Source organism: Amblyomma maculatum, chromosome 11 (assembly GCF_055883805.1).
Source record: "Amblyomma maculatum isolate TAMU_Amacu chromosome 11, ASM5588380v1, whole genome shotgun sequence".
NCBI lineage: Eukaryota > Metazoa > Arthropoda > Arachnida > Ixodida > Ixodidae > Amblyomma > Amblyomma maculatum.
The window spans coordinates 42129507-42134739 of NC_139354.1; positions in this window are offsets into that span (position 1 = coordinate 42129507).

Below are 5233 nucleotides of genomic sequence, written 5' to 3' on the forward strand. Positions count from 1 at the left end.
AAAAAAAGAGCAAAACAAGAAAACGAAATAAAACCGGATGACGAGACTAACGCAGACAACGCGTGCGCGCGTTGAAAAGAGAAGTGGCTCCCATTAAAAGTCGCAGACGAGTGCGTTCCTAGACGGCGCGACGCGTTCTACACTCGAAAGAGAAGTCGCTTTAATGGACCGCCGCCACCACGTGCTTCGATGTCACTCCCAATTCGAACTCAGCTCTGGGGCTTGTTTCGTTGCTGTCTTAAAGCTTTCGCTTTTCATGAGTTGTTTTTTAGAATTTTGATTTATGGCGATGCGCCGAGCTTTCTTCGTCCTGTCGACTGCGCCACCTCTCTCTCCCTCTCGCGTACAACCATCGTCCCAAAAGCGGACCAGAAGCAGACGACAACATGCTTCCGGCAGCGCCGCCGTTTTCATGTTTTGCTATCTATACGCATTCAGTTTCTCCCCCTCCTATGAGTGAAAGGATCGGCGTGTTCCGGTGCCGGAGGCAGGGCACTAGCAATGGAATAAAAGCGCATCGGTGCTGCCATCTGTTGACGTCTACAGTAATGAGCGTCAAACGAGTAAAAACGAATGAAACTCGAGCAGCGGGCAACGCCGCATGCCAAACATTATGCTGCTTCGACGCGGGAATCGCCAATCTCGTTAGCGATCCTCTCTCTGTTTCGCGCGGGAGCTGTTTGTAGGATGCCACGTGTGTCTAAAGAGATAGACAGCTTAACTCGAAAAGAAGAGCGAAGCTGACGTGCTTTTATGTTTTAAAGCAGCTTGGGCACAAGCGAGTGTGCACCGTACATTAACCTACGTTTTTTTATACCTGATTTTCTTCTAGTTACAAAGTCGAAAAAGTTCAATGCATTTTGCTGTATAGTGTCGGCAAGGCTGACAAGGCTGAACAAGAATTCAATAAAAAGAATTGCTCACACGTTGGAATCTAACTCATGACTTTCATGGAGTCTAACTCCGCGCCTTTGTCCCGTCTTCTTTCTTGTGGTTAGTTCGGCGCAGTTTTTCACAGTACAAATCATGACTTCTAGCTCGCAGCGCAAATTGTATCGAAAATCTCTGTACGGAGTGCGACAACGCAGATCACTAACTTAAATCATTAAATTAGTCGAGCAGCGACAGATATAATTGAAGTTTGGCGTCAATATTTTCTTGCATTTTTTGTACTAGTCTTGGATGCATTCTGGCGAATTTTTATGCTTCAAGCTGCTCTCTGATCGCACCACACTGCTGTTGTTATGACCTGCATATTCAAAAACAAGCCCGTAGATTCCTTCGGATATAGGGATTGCGGGCAGACCTGAAATTTAAGGCATTCCAGTGCAGGAGCAACAACCTGCTGCAAATGAAATAAAAAGTGTACTCGATCCCGTCGTCGAATGTAAGACATAAGCCAAAGTTGCTAGACAAAATATAGATATAAGCGTTAAATGCATCGCCGGAAAGGGGTACCGGGTTTTGTGGTTTGTCCTATACGCTGGTAGCAGCAGTCGAGTCTTGAAGAACCAGAAGTCAATTTCTTAGAACTATGCTCTCGGTGAAAAGAATAAACTTAGCTCTACGGATGTATGAACAAACCAACATAAGCAGTCGATAAGATAAGGTTTGCTTCGCTTATTCTTGCTTTGCCAAAAATTGCAATGTTTATATAAGCTAAGCATATTGACGGGGCTTAAATGTTAAGGTGAAGGAGTCCTAATTATTATCTTTAATTGAAAATTTTCAGACGCAGCATGAAAGACTGAAGGCACTGGCTCAATTGTCTAATGATTTGGGCATTGCAGCTGTTTGCCTAGGTCTGGGTTCATAGACCTAACAGGTTGTTTCTTAGAACCTGTTAGGTTAAAAAAACAACAGGTTATTTGAATCTCAGTTCAGTTCAGGCGTTCAGTCGTGTCCGACTCTTCGTGACCCTATAGACCATGTCACGCCACGCTTTCCGGTCTCTCACTATCTTCCTAACATCACATAACTTCATCTGCAGTGCCTCGAGGATGCCATCTAACCATCGCGTTCGCTGCCTACCCCTTCTCCTATGACCCTGAATTTTTCCAGCATCAAAGCTTTCTCCAGCGACTCCTCTCTTCTCATCAGATGACCAAAGTAGCTGAGCTTTAACTTTAGAATTTGACCCTCTGATGAGAAGTCAGGGTTTATGGTCGACAATATCGTCTGACTTGATCTTCTGGCAGTCCATGGAACTCTCAAGAGTCTCCGCCAGCACCACAATTCAAAAGCGTCAATTCTTCGGTGGTCAGCCTTCTTCATAGTCCAACTCTCGCATCCATACATCACAACTGGAAAGACCATAGCACGGGTTATACGGATCTTGGTTGGCAGACTAATGTCTCTGCTCTTTACTAGGCGGTCAAGGCTAACCATTGCTCTCTTTCCCAGAAGCAGGCGTCTCCTAATTTCATGGCTGCAGTCTCCTTCCGAGGTAATCTTGGCGCCCAAGAACAGAAAATCTGTCACAGCTTCCACTTCTTGTCCATTGATGCTCCAGGACTTGATAGGGCAAGACGCCATGATCTTCGTCTTTTTAATGTTCAGTTTAAGCCCAAACTTCTCACTCTCTTCTTGTACGCGCATCAGAAGTCTCTTGAGTTCCACTTCACTTTCTGCCATTAAAGTGGTATCATCCGCATATCTAAGGTTGTTGATACGTTTTCCAGCAATCTTCACTCCAGCTGAAGACTCGTCCAGACCGGCCTTCCTCATGATGCACTCTGCAAATAGGTTAAATAGGCAGGGCGACAGTATGCAGCCTTGCCTCACCCCTTTCTCAATCGGAAACCAATCAGTAAGACCATGCCCAGTTCTGACTGTGGCCTCTTGCCCTTCATACAGGTTCCTGAGAGACAGATGAGGTGAATTGGAACTCCCATCTCTTGGAGAGCTTGCCACAATCTGCTGTGATCTACGCAGTCAAACGCTTTCGCATAATCAATAAAGCAGAAGTAAATGGGTTTCTGGAACTCTCTTGAATCTACAACATTGTTAAAAATAAAGGAGTTAAGGTTGTGCGAGAAAGGACGTGTCTCATGTGAACTATGCGAATGTTTACGTAGTGCGTAAAAATGAATACGGTTTATTGAATGCCGTTATCCTGCGGCGAGTTACGTAGAATAAACTGTGACATTTGTTGGTGCGTTATTACTGGCGCAGGAGGGATCGTTAGATATTTGTAGGGGATCAAACCTTCGATGAGCTGTGCGGGCTGGAGCTTGCGCAGTATAACCAGCCTAGCGTATTGAATAGGTGCTGCTGTTATCGCATGCGCTTCTCAGAGAGCAGCACGTCTTCTAGCACAAAAGGGTGAACAGAATGTTTCACCGAAGATCATTTAGGTTGGGCTCCATCTTGTCCTTCCATTCTAGCCGCTGCGCGCCGACAACAGAACTCAGAGCACATCACGATTTCAATGCGGACAAAACATGTGTACCGAAGGAAGTCAGGAAGTCAATATAAATCTGACATGCTGCCTCAATGCAACTTTAAAGGAAGAAATCATCAGCCCGTTACGTTTTCTGGCTGAATCTTTGCTCAATGAATTGTTTACTCTTCCAAGTGAAGAACATAAGACGTTCCCACCCTGTGGCAAGCGGGAAAAGTGACGGCATCATCGGCCTCTGCTTCATGTCAGTAAATTCACAATAACATTCATGCGTCGTCGTCTTGTTGTTGTTGTCCAAATAACGTATGGCACATACCCACAGAGGAGGATCGGCCAAGAATTGGGTAGCAAATAATTTTTTTTTTAAAGTATACTTGCATAAAGAAAAATAATCTGAGGGGTAGAGGAAAGAAAACAAAACGGGAAATAAGTGAAATATAAAATGAAAAGTGGTAACACTCACGGGAGATTGACACTACAATTGTAAATGCGTAGCCAGTGATGCACAATCTCGAAATGAGAAAGAAGAAAGCCTTTAACAGCCTAAATAAGTCCAAATAACAGACAACAACAGTACCGCTTGCTTGCCTCTCATAGAACATTCTCCCACTGACCTCTGCAAGGTGATGTCAGTAACGCTCATAAGAAAGTTCCCGGAGTGACCTCACCGCGTCTCTTGCCCGTCCTCGAGAACTGAGTGTAGCGGAGCAGTGAGTTAATGATTCCCAGAAGCCGTTGCTTCACCAGTACTCGGGGATGGATGTCCGCTACTTACTGAGTGTCACAAATGATGGAAGAGGTGGAGGAACGAATAGCGGTCTCGGTGCAGAAACGAAGAAACTTCTTCAGCTCCGTGTAAGAAGTTTGAGCCAAGCTCTCATGGCCCTTCTGAATGATCGGTCACATCGACCCCGACGCAGAACATTCCTCCCTAGACTCGTTTGCATGACCCAGCGGTAGCTACTGACGGGAAAAGACAATCGATCTATCAATCAGAGACGCCAGCACAGCCCCGTTTTTGTGCACGCAAAATTCGATGCAGGGCGCAATACGTGCACACATGCATACACGTAATCCACGCACACAGGTCTTGAGAGTTTGGTCGTCATACAAGATAAAGAGGTTATTAATATGCTTTCTGTCGCTGGGTGATGCATTTCAATTTGCCATTGCTTTTTCTTCGCCGGGATAATATACCTATCCGTCCCCACTGCTCACAATGGCCGCCTCTTACTTTCTCATCATTTTTTCCCTAAGAAATGGCTGCTTATAGCACTGGAATTTGAAGGGTACCAGCGAACAAAGCCGTCTACTTAATTTTTTGTTTAAAGCTATACCGTAGAGAGTGGCAGGAAGATCGGCGCAATAAAAAATATGCCCGCTTGCGAGACAACTTCATATATCACAAGGTACTCTTGCTAAGCTTAAAATAGGTCCAGGTAAATCTGGCGCACCAACATAGTCAGATGAGGTAGGTACAACTACATTATTCTGCCATATTCTTTGTAGTCTTAGAGGCCTTGAGTTTTCGCAGTTGAAGAAGTGGTAACGTTTTGAAAAGACGCCGGCCATATTTGTTCTACTTGGACGTACAAACGTTCTTTACCATCACACATAGCATTGGAGGATCTGCAACTATATTTACGGACCAAGTTTGCTACAAAAGGGTTGCATTTCTGACTTCCACTTTTTGCCGAAGCCATGTCTCTTTAAATGCATTCCAAAATGAAAAAAAACAAAACAAGCTCATTTTAGACGGCCACATTTCATCAAACCGTCTTGTACATTATTAGAATGCTAAAATGCGTTACAGAAGGAATATAAGCGCCA